Below are 12,509 nucleotides of genomic sequence, written 5' to 3'. Positions count from 1 at the left end.
AACACTATCTGCCAAAAAACTAGTTTTCAGGTGCCTAAATAGCCCCTGGAATTATGCTTAAAGTTGCCCCTCACCACCAAAATCTGAAATGGTGCCCCTGTCCACTTCTGCAGCAGGGAATATGGATGTTTCCCCGGCTGGTGCTGCTCTGGGGTGGAGAAAGAAGAAGCAGATGCAACGTCCTGTGCTGATGCTCACCAGAGGGGAAAAGCAGGAGCCTCCCTGAACTGCTAGGGTCTCTGCTTCCCCAGCCCCTACAGTGAGAATGGCTTTGGGTTTCTAAGGGAAGGGAAATGGGAGTGAGCTCTGCCTGTTGCAGCTCTGATTGGTTACTGTATACCAGGAGGTGGACAAGTGGAGGGTGAAGCCAATCAGAGGGCCCAAATTCACATGAGGGCAGGAGCTTCTCCTGTTAAGTGTCACACCAGTTCCAGCCCTTGCCAACAGCATTTCAAAATACAGATGTGGCCTTAGCAAAGGGAATAAAGTCTTATGATGAGGCGGGGTCACCACACCACACAACCAACCCTGAGGAGGGGAGATGAACCCATAACTGACCAGAGCTAAGGGGATACCTGAGGCCACAGCGAAAATACAGAGCTCCCTGCTGGCCCCAAAACTTCCATATGAACTAGTGCTGGAAGCGAGGACACATGCTTTTTTGGAGAGGAAGGAAGTGTGGTGGTGGGCCTGAAAACAGGGGATTAAATTCCCCATCAGCCTCATCCACATTGCACTAGACTTTCCCCTGGCAACCAAAGTCCTACCCAGCTTCTGGTATGCCAAGTGTGTCCAGTGGTCAACTTCTCAAAGCTTCCATGGCGGTTTGGCCTATTATAGAGCCTTGCGACTGCCATGAGTATTCATATACATGTGCAGCCTCCTTTGTCCATAACTGACTTCCTCACACTCATGGTGTTGGGATGTCCTTATCCTACAGGACAGTATATTAATGGTCTCAACTTATGATCATCTATGTCAATTTGTGTCCAATGGAAGATTGTGATTATGCATCTCTGGATGTTCCTATCCTAAACTATCCAAAAGCTGGTATAAGTACATATTCCTGGAGTTGCCTAATACAATTTTATACAAAACTCCCCTAAACATAATATTCCCAGTTCCCTGGTAACTCAGGGTCACTGTTGGGTAGCTCACTTCAGCTACCCAAAGCCTTATATATCTGCTCAAGCTAAATATCTTACATGATGTAGGTCTGTAGGTTACTTGTGTTGCTGCTACATAAAATACCTGAAAGCTAGGTCTATGGGCTACAGCCTGTAAAAAGAAAGAAAGAAAGAACGAAAGAAAGAAAAGGACTTGATAAAGGAACCCTTTGGCTCACCACTCTCTGAGGTAAGAGCCATGACTTGGGACAGATTTTCAGGACTCTGAGGTTTTACTTCTGAGTTATTGTCTGAAAAAGTCAGCCCCTATAAGGAGGACGATTGGATAAACAAGTGTACAGAGTCTCTGCAACAGGGCCTGGAAGAGAAACAAGAAAGGGCAGACCAGGGCAGATCACCACAGACACAAGAGGGTGGACAGGGCCAGACAACCGCCTACAAGGAGGGGTTCACTAGACACAGTGTCAGTTCCATCACCAACACTCACAATCTCACCGACAATGTTACTGGTAAATCATAGAATCATAGAATATCAGAGTTCGAAGGGACCTCAGGAGGTCATCTAGTCCAACCCCCTGCCGAAAGTAGGACCAATCCCCAACTAAATCATCCCAGCCAGGGCTTTGTCAAGCCTGACCTTAAAAATATCTAAGGAAGGAGATTCCACCACCTCCCTAGGTAACGCATTCCAGTGTTTCACTACCCTCCTAGTGAAAAAGTTTTTCCTAATATCCAACCTAACCCTCCCCCACTGCAACTTGAGACCATTACTCCTTGTTCTGTCATCAGCTACCACTGAGAAGAGTCTAGATCCATCCTCTTTGGAACCCCCTTTCAGGTAGTTGAAAGCAGCTATCAAATCCCCCCTCATTCTTCTCTTCCGCAGACTGAACAATCCCAGTTCCCTCAGCCTCTCCTCATAACTCATGTGTTCCAGTCCCCTAATCATTTTTGTTGCCCTCCGCTGGACTCTTTCCAATTTTTCCACATCCTTCTTGTAGTGTGGGGCCCAAATCTGGACACCGTACTCCAGATGAGGCCTCACCAATGTCGAATAGAGGGGAACGATCACGTCCCTCAATCTGCTGGCTATGCTCCTACTTATACATCCCAAAATGCCATTGGCCTTTTTGGCAACAAGGGCACACTGTTGACTCATATCCAGCTTCTCGTCCACTGTAACCCCTAGGTCCTTTTCCGCAGAACTGCAGATAAATCAATAAACTCTTCTGGGAATATGGCTGTGAAATAGAAATCAAGTCAATCATTAAGCACCTTTTCTGCAGCTTATGTAAAAGAGAAGGATGTGAGCAACACCTGTGAGACTCCTAGTGAGGAAGTGTACAGAGGTAAACCTGAAAATAAAACTAAAGATAAAAGATACAATAATGTCTTTCAAAGCCAGTAATTCTGTACATTGCCTGCTGTTTGCAGCTGCCAGCAGGGCAATGTTTCTCCACTCCCTTCCAGGAACTCTGTGATTTGGAGTTCAAACTCCTGATTTATTGAGATACAATTATTTAGATAAGCTCATGAAATTATTTACTATTCATCTAGTCCAAAGGTAAGAAATCTGCTGTGGAATGGGTCCTGTCCTTGGGCCAGTGCTCCAGCTCAGTATGAGACCAAAGGTTACCTGTTCCCTAACAACTCCTCAGCTGCCCTATATCTCTGGCTTTGGTGGAGAGAGACATGGCTGGAGGATACAGAGGGGTCCTGCTATAGGTGGGATGACGTGTGGTGTGGGGGAGACAGAGAGACCCTGGTAAGCGCGTAGGATATTGGGAGGGATATAGATCACCCAGGCATGGAGGTGGACATGGGCGGGATTCAGACAGTCCTTGGCTTGTGAGGGGATGTGGACACAGAGTCACGTTCTCCACACACAGAACTCACCTGACAGAAAACACAAAAATCAAGGAAATTAAAATTCACGACACCGAAATGGACATACCCTCGACTCTTCCACCAAAGGCACAGACTTTACTGCTCCACCAACCACTGTGGATCCCTGAGCACACACCACAGCCATAACTCTGTTCTCCTCGCCCCTTTCATCTGCACAAACCTTTGCCAAACTGCGCCCGGCCAACACTCTGAGTCAGGGATGTTTGCTGTAGTTGTCTGCAGTGGGTAGTTTTTTAAAGGAGATGGAAGGCTGGGATTTCTAGGGAGTCAGAACTAAGGTTATGGTTTGTAATCTGTGACATATGATAAATTGGAGGGAGATGTTTCTCCAGGACCTGCCAACAGCAACTCCGGGCCCTGCAGCAGAACAGTCTATGGGCTGCCATATACTCACAAGAGGCGCCCGCATGGATGCAGTCCTCCTGACATTTGGGCAGTGCCGCACCTGTGCTAGCCAGTGCCCAGCGAGCTGCCGGCTGCCGTTCCACTCTCTTCTGATATGGCTGGGGCTTCCACATGCCCACCTGGTAAGGTTGCCAACTGTCTAATCGCACAAACTCAAAGACCCTTTCCCCGCCCCTTCCCTGAGGCTAGGCCCCTTTCTTGCCCCTTTTCCAAGCCCCCCCCACACACTCACTCAATTCTCCCTCCCTCCATTGCTCACCCCCCCACACTCACTTTCATGAGGCTGGGGCAGGGGCTTGGGGTGCAGGAGAGGGGGCAGGGTGCAGGCTCTGGGAGGCAGGTTTGGTGCTGGCTCTGGGCTGTGGCAGGGGGTAGGTGTGCCGAAGGGGGTCAGGGGCTCAGTGCTTAACTCAGGTGGCTCCTGAAAGCGACTGGCACACCCCTCTCACAGCAGTTCCTAGGCGGGGGGGACAGGGGGGTCTCCACGCACACTGCCTATAGGCACCGGCCAATGGGAGCTGCAGAGTCAGTACTCAGGGTGGGGGCAGCGCGCAGAGGCACTCCCCCCCCCCGGGGCTGCAGGGACATGTCCTGCCACCGGCTGCTTCCGGGAGTGGAGTACAGCAAGGGCGGGCAGGAAGCCTGCTTTAGCCTGGCTGCACTGCCGGCGGCAACAGTGGTGGCCAGGAGCCCGCAGGCCTTTTATACCACCCAGGTCCCTGGGCAATTGCCCCTGTTGCCTGCCCCATCAGCAGGCCTGTGTTTCTCTGTGGGTGTGGGAGCAGCGGTTATCAAGGAAAATGGCTTAGCTTTTCATTTCTTTGCTTTTATATATTTGAGTCAGGTATGTTAAGCAGTGGCCACCTTAATTGTTTCCTGAGAATGTTGTTTGTGTATTAATTTGCTAGGTTTTAGTCAGTGGTTAATCTGGGTGGTTTGGGTTGGAGCTGTATCACAGAGCTGCACTTGCTGACAGAAGATATTTTCCGTTCGCAGCTGTACATAAAATCTTCTCTGTCGAAAGATCAAATTTAACAGAAAACCAGTGATGCTGTGTGACGTTATCTGATTAAAATATCACCATATAGATCATTGCAGCCACCACTATTGTACAGTTGCAAGATTGTCAAGTAAGGTGTCTATGAAAAGGTTGTAATTTGCTCGTTATGATTCTGCTATTTTTATGCATGTTTCATTTTTGTATTTGAAGTTGTGAGTATTGGCTATGTACTTGTATTTCAATGCGTTCGATTCTGAGTAGTACCAGTGAAGCATTTGGTCAGCTTATTGAGAAGGGGCTATTCAAATTAAGTGGCTCATCAAGAAACATTTAACTGACAGTGAACCTTGGGACATGCCAAACCACATCCGATGAGCCTTCCTGGGAACGTTCAAAGTAGCAAGTGAATAATGGTGTCTGCCTGTAAAGAACTGAGTCAGGCAAGGACATGTGTCTTGCCCATGTGACTCCAGGCTCCATCTTGCTGCTGTAGTTTTCCACAGAACAAAGGGGTGTCCTTCCACAGGGCAGAGGATATAAAAGGCCCTGGAAATCCCTCCGTTATGTCTTCAATCCTGCTTCTGACCTCTGGAGGAACTTTGCTATAAACTGAAGCTCTGAACAAAGGACTGAATGACCCAGCCAAGCTGGCATGTAATCCAGAGTACAGATTTGAGCGAGCAGTTTATTCCACCACTGCTACAAGCCTGAACCAAGAACTTTGCAATTGTTGTATATGTTTGATTTCTCTAACCAATTTTAACTCTCATCTATGTTTCTTTCTTTTTATGAATAAACCTTTAGATTTTAGATACTAAAGGATATTGGCAACAGCGTGATTTTTGGTAAGATCTAATTTGTATATTGAGCTGTGTTGTGTGGCAGGTCCTTTGGGATCAGGAAGACGCGGTCCGGCTGACATATGAGCAGCGGTGCACCTGCGCTGGTTGGTGCCCGGCGAGCTGCCGGCTGCACTGCTGGGTGTGCTCTTCTGGCACAGACCTGACTTTGACATTCCTGCCCGGTAGGGTTGCCAACTTTCTAATCATGCAAACCCAAAGACCTTGCCCTGCCCCTTCCCTGAGGCCATGCCCCGTCCCTCCTTTTCTCCGAGGCCCCACCCCCTGCTCACTCTATCCCCTCTCTATCACTCACTCTCCCCCACCCTCACTCACTTTCACTAGGCTGGGGCAGGGGGTTGGGGTGCAGGAAGTGGGTGCGGGTGCAGGATCTGGGTGGGAGTTTGGGTGCAAGGTGCTGGTTCTTGGCTGGGGCAGGGGGTTGGGTTGAAGGAGGGGATGAGGTGGGTGGCACTTACCTCGGGCGGCTCCTGAAAGTGACTGGCACACCCCACAGGCAGCGCCTCCTAGGCGGGGGAGCCAGAGGGTCTCTGCACGCCACTGCCCACAGGCACCACCCCCGCAGTTCGCATTGGCTGCAGTTCCTGGCCAATGGGAGCTGTGGAGTCAGTGCTGGGGGTGGGGGAAGCATGTGGAGACCTCTTCCCCCCTCCCCCGGGGCCGCAGGGACAGGGTCTGCCGCTTCTGGGAGCAGTGCAGAGCGAGGGAGGGCAGGAAGCCTGCCTAAGCCTGCTGTGCTGCCAGCGGCGGTGGCTGGGGGACCCCGGGCCCTTTTAAATCACGTGGGCCCCTGGGCAATTGGCCCCTTTGACCCTCTGCCCCCCGTCAGCGTGCCTGAACTTGGGACAGTGAGATCCACAGATTAATTATGAGCAGTATGCAGAAAGTATTTTTTATCATTTTAATCTGTAGCTTTGTATTACATTGAGTGTTCCTTTGTTCTACCGTAATGACTATCGGGACATTTATCTGTTAGACTGTCACACTGCAAGGTGGATACTGTCAACGGATACTGCCTGACGCACTCTCAGGCGGTCTTTAATTATGTTTTCATGCTCTTGAATTCATATTAATGCTGGTTCCCCCTCCCTTGTAATAAAATTTTTCTTTTGTTATACACAGACGCAGGGGCTGCGAGTGGGGAAGTATTATCTCCTAAAGGCATCCAGAGTTTTCCCAAATTAGTGGGTTAGGGGGTCGAACAGGTTCTGTTCTGCAATGTTAAGAGTGACTCCTAAATATTGTGCTTGGCCTTGTTGCTGCTGACACCACACAGCAGAAGGTGTCAGCAGTTACATACCTGCTATCCGTATAAGCGACTGAAGGGAAACGAAAAACTCTGATAAGAGAATAGTTTGGTTTAAGGACTGGGTGAGTTGGAGCTGAGGTATGCGCCGATGACTCCTAATTGTTGAGTCAGTTCTATTGTTGATTTCTTTGTGTTTATTTGTAGGCCGAGGTTTTGGAAACTGTGTTTCGCCATTTGCACGGAGCGCACAGCTTCAAACTGGGTGTGCGCCTTCAGGAGACAGGTGTCCAGGTAAGGAAAAATTATGATGCCTTGCTTTCTCAGGTGTGCCATTGACCGGTGAGGATCCTGGAGAGAACATGGGGTGCTGCTGACAGGCCAAAAGGTGGTACCTTGTACTGATAGTGATCTGTGACCAAAGTAAATTTCAGAAACTACCTGTGGGCAGGATGTATCATAAAGTGAAAATAAACATCTTGCAGGTCGAGGGCTGAAACCAGTCTTCCTCCTCCAGCACCGCTATTATTGTTAAAGTGACCATCCTGAATCTTTGCTTCCTCGCGAACTTGTTTAGTTGTTGGTTGACATCCCCTGCTTTTCTTTTGTGTTAAAAAATAGTGGGAGTAAAAACCCTTCCCCCATGTTGTACAGAGACAGATTCCACTGCCCCCAATTGGAGGATCACCTCTTGGCATAACAAGTGTTTGTGAGGGGGTCCCTGAAGAGGGATGGGGACGTGGAGTGGATAGAGGGTATAGACAGGAAAGCGAAGGTGTAGCTCAATTGAATTACTTCTAGGGCCCATTTATCTGTGGTAATAGCTGCCCGGTTGATGTAGAAAGGGAGCAAATGGTCTCCACAGAGCTGGATGATTAGCATATGCACTGGAATGGATGAGAGATCATCTAGACCCTCGACCAAGACTTCTGTCAAGGTTCCTTCCCCACTCTGAACTCTAGGGTAAAGATGTGGGGACCTGCATGAAAGACCCCCTAAGCTTATTCTTACCAGCTTAGGTTAAAAACTTCCCCAAGGTACAAACTTTGCCTTGTCCTTGAACCGTATGCTGCCACCACCAAGCGTCTTAAACAAAGACCAGGGAAATAGCCCACTTGGAGATGTCTTTGCCCCAAAATATCCCCCCAAGCTCTACACCCCCTTTCCTGGGGAAGGCTTGATAAGAATCCTCACCAATTGGTACAGGTGAACACAGACCCAAACCCTTGGATCTTAAGAACAATGAAAAAGCAAGCAGGTTCTTAAAAGAAGAATTTTAATTAAAGAAAAGGTAAAAGAATCACTTCTGTAAAATCAGGATGGTAAATACCTTACAGGGTAATCCGATTCAAAACATAGAGAATCCCTCTAGGCAAAACCTTAAGTTACAAAAAGACACAAAAACAGGACTATACATTCCCTCCAGCACAGCTTATTTTACCAGCCATTAAACAAAAGGAAATCTAACGCATTTCTAGCTAGATTACTTACTAACTCTCAGTTGTAAGGCTGCATTCCTGATCTGTTCCCAGCAAAAGCATCACACAGACAGACAGACCCTTTGTTTCCCCCCCTCCAGATTTGAAAGTATCTTGTCTCCTCATTGGTCATTTTGGACAGGTGCTAGCGAGGTTATCTTAGCTTCTTAACCCTTTCCAGGTGAAAGGGTTTTGCCTCTGGCCAGGAGGGATTTTATAGCACTGTATACAGAAAGGTGGTTACCCTTCCCTTTATTTTTATGTTTCAGAGTAGCAGCCGTGTTAGTCTGTATTTGCAAAAAGAAAAGGAGGACTTGTGGCACCTTAGAGACTAACAAATTTATTTGAGCTTAAGCTTTCATGAGCTACAGCTCACTTCATTGGATGCATACTGTGGAAAACACAGCGGGGAGATTTATATACACAGAGAACATGAAACAATGGGTGTTATCATACACACTGTAAGGAGAGTGATCACTTAAGATGAGCTAATACCAGCAGGAAAGCCGGGGCGGGGGGGAAAGAAGAAAACCTTTTGTAGTGATAATCAAGGTGGGCCATTTCCAGCAGTTGACAAGAACATCTGAGGAACAGTGGGGGGAGGGGGGAATAAACATGGGGAAATAGTTTTACTTTGTGTAATGACCCATCCACTCCCAGTCTCTATTCAAGCCTAAGTTAATTGTATCCAGTTTGCAAATTAATTCCAATTCAGCAGTCTCTCATTGGAGTCTGTTTTTGAAGTCTTTTTATTGTAATATTGCGACTTTTAGGTCTGTAATCGAGTGACCAGAGAGATTGAAGTGTTCTCCGACTGGTTTATGAATGTTATAATGTTATTTTTATGACAACTTCAAATTTGCTTATTGGAGGAAGGAGGTTGAGATGCCACTGGTGGTGGAGGGCGTCGTCATTATGGTCTTTGTCTCTGTTGTTGCTGCTCATATGGTCTGTTGTTATACCAATAAAATAAAAACCAGCAGGATCTTATTAAAGGGAAAAAGGCAAAATACCACATTTATTGTGAATACAGAAAGAATCATAGTAAGCAGTTAGTTCTAGTTATAACATTCCATTCAATCTCATATTTATTCACACATTCATTCATACAAACACACACACACACACACACACAGGTTCTGCAAGGTTGTTATCATAGTTACCAGCCTTAGAGTTGCTCATGCCAAGCCACTGGCCAGGTGGCCTGGACATGAGGAGGGAGCAGGGCCTTGTCAGATGCTCATCTGATGCTCCTGGAAGTTGGTTTGCAGAATCAGACCCCCCAAAGTTCTCATTTTTTAGAGTCTATTTTTATAGGAATTTCTTCCTATGCCAGTCTATGGGAATTGCTGCTTCATGCTGTTGCTGAATCAATCAGCAGATAGCACATTCCTGACGGCTCCAAGATGTTATCTTGTTCTTTGGTTCTCCCATTCTTGAGGCTGTTGGGTGGATTCCAGTCTGCCCTCCGGGGGGTCCTCTGGTTATTTCCACTTGACGCCTTCTTCAGCCGATGGACACTGGATTCTTAGGCTGGCACCTCCCTGATCATTCAGTTATTATCCACACCAAGCATCCATCCACATACATCCTCTATCTCTATTTTAATCACAATTGTTAATACAACAAAAGGGTGGGGAGTCTCTGGGTGCTGTTTCTGTTGTTAGAGTATTGCTTTGAGTCTCTCTCTCTGTGAATTGCTTTGAGAATAGACTCTGTCTTAGAATGTACTAACACAATTAGCAGCTTGCAAGTTTCACACATAGGGAGAGAAACAGTACCAAAAACCAAGAGACCTCTTAATTAGTAATACCCTGGAATTTAAACTCTGGGGAATCAAACTCATTTGTGATTTTAATACAGAACTTCTTTAATATGATCCAACACTGTTGTGTTGCTGTGTATATGTGGGATATCTAGGATGTTGATACCTGTACTTTCTCCTTCTTGTGGCAGGTGTATGGATGCCAAGGGACCAGAGCGTGGCTCGCGAATCCTTCATCGTGTGCAGCAACTAGTTGGTTTTGGCTGCAAACAATTTCTCTCCATCGAAAGGGAGGTCCTCAACTGTATTTTGGATCTCACATGGAAATGTTGAGGAGTTGAATCACGAGGCCCGTCTCATGACCACAGCCAGGCAGTCGATCTAGCAGTAGTGTCAGCCACGTCCAATGAGGCCTGTAGAGCCGTACGTGCAATAGTTTGTCCTTCAGAGACCAAGGATTTAAATTGTTGTCTCTTATCCTCAGGAATGTCATTAATAATGTCCATAAATTTTCTAGAGTTCTTATGCTCATATTTGGCCAGTAATGCTGCATAGTTCGACACTCTGAATTGAAGTGTGGAAGATGTGTATACTTTGCGGCCAAAGTGGTCTAGCCTCTTACTTTCTTTATCAGAGTGGGTAGAGCGAAAATGCTATTGTTTGCCCCTTTGGTTGGCCACCTTCACTACCAGCGAGTTGGGAGCTGGGTGTGTGAATAGAAATTCGGATCCCTTGGAGGGAACGTAGTATTTGCTGTCTGCCCTTTTGCAAGTTGGCAGAATTGTGGCTGGAGTTTGCCACACTGTTTTCACGGGTTCCATGAGAGCCACATTGATTGGTAATGCTATCTTGGAGGAGGAAGAAGGTTGTAGAATGTCTGTCAGCTCATACTGAGTTTCTGACACTTCCTCAAGGGCAATCTTTAGTTCATTAGCCACTCTTTTGAACAGATCTTGGAATTGAGAAAAGTCCACCATGGTTGGTGGTGAAAGCATAATGGTCTTGTCTGGTGAAGAGGAAGAATTATTGTTGGGTGGTGAGGTGTCAAAAGCAGTGTCCTCTTTCTGCTCTGCCATGGGGTCCTCATGTGTGTCCCCCGCTGCTGTCTGTGAGGGTGGCGGTGGAGATCTGGCTATGTCCCTGTGTGGGCTAGGATGCCTACTATGGTGTTGTCTGTATGACCCCCGAGGACTCCACTGTGGCCAGTGACCCAGGTAGGGCAGGGGCAGTCCCATCCATGGGTGACCATACCAAGGAGGCATGTCATGCCCATATGGGGACCATGATCTCAATGGTCCAGTAGCGACTAGTGTTCTGATCAGGGAAGAACAGTGAGGGGAGAATACCCCTTCTACCTCGTCATCTTCCTCACTGGAGAACTGTGATGGAATCGGAGATAGATATTGGTGCGTTACCATTGGCCTCGGTGAGACATCGGTGCCGAATAAAGGGGGCTGCTGAGCTGAAAAGTCCTCGTGGTGCCGGAAGTGACACGGCGCCGATTGCGTCAGTGCCACGGGCGGGGTGGTGATTGCACCGGCCGTGTGGTGTGCTGGATAGGTGCCGGTGTAGCTAGCGGCAGCGCCGGGGTGCTGGAGGCCTTAGTCTGCAGCACCGAAGAGAAGCAGCTGTCGGTGCTGACTCCTCAGCAGCAGTGACGTGGTGGAGGCCGGCAACTGAGACCCGTTAGCCTTGGCACCGGAGTCTGGCAGTGGCCATCTTGCGGGTGGTGCCGGAGGTGCCTGGGGCATCATAGGTGCTCAGCTGGCACTGCCATTGGCACTGATGAGAGCGATCTCACTGGCGACTGGTTTTCACTGGCCGGCTCTCTGCGGGATGAAGAAGACGGCCGTTTTTTTTGTTGGTCTTTTAGATTTTGGAGACCTTGGCAGGGAGGGAACCGGTGGCCCGTGCTGAGAAGGGGGGTGTTGTCCTGGGTCAGAAGTTGGTCTCAAGGCCTTCTCCATTAATATGAGTTTAAGCCTGAGGTCCCTGTCCCTTCGTGCCCTAGCCTTCAGTTTGCGACTATGGGCATGTTTCTGGGGAACATGAGATTCACCCAGACAGTGAACACATTGAGAGTGTCTATCTGACATCGGCATCACCTCTCTGCATGTAGTGCATTGCTTAAAACCCGGTGAACCCGGCATTACCACAGACTGTAAGTAACTATACCTCAGGGTAAAACAGAAAAAAAAATTAAATGGGGAAGTAAGCTAATAAATGAAACCTAACCACAGGAAAAGACTACTAAACCCACTAACTAATCTGAATTAAACGACAGGTTTTTAACGGGACTGTGGAGCTCCGTCTCAGGCCGAGGACGGTTGAGAAGGAACTGAGGAGTCCGGGCCACATGGGATACTTCAACAGCCAACAGCAAGGCAGGCCCAGCACGTGCGTGACATGCATGGGCACTGCTGTAAAATTCTCCAAGTGAAGGCGCAGGGACACCCCAACACCTGGAGTGGAGCACCCACAGGGACATCTCTCGAAGAAGAAACAGCTGCTCTGTCCTGCCACTGCTTCCACTCTCTGCTAGCTGAAATGTGCCAGGGGGAGGCACCAAAGTCTCCCCTGCCCTCCCGGGCAGGCCAAGCAGAGCATGTGCTACAGGGCAGCTTGGTGCTTGCAGAAATCGGGAGGAAGTGGCATGTGATCCCACATGGCATTCCCAATGCCTTGCCTCTGTCTGAGGGGACAACACCCCACTGCTGCAC

This window comes from Eretmochelys imbricata, chromosome 2, assembly GCF_965152235.1.
Source record: "Eretmochelys imbricata isolate rEreImb1 chromosome 2, rEreImb1.hap1, whole genome shotgun sequence".
Lineage (NCBI taxonomy): Eukaryota > Metazoa > Chordata > Testudines > Cheloniidae > Eretmochelys > Eretmochelys imbricata.
The sequence above is the reverse complement of the archived record's forward strand: the minus strand, read 5'-3'. Positions refer to the sequence as shown.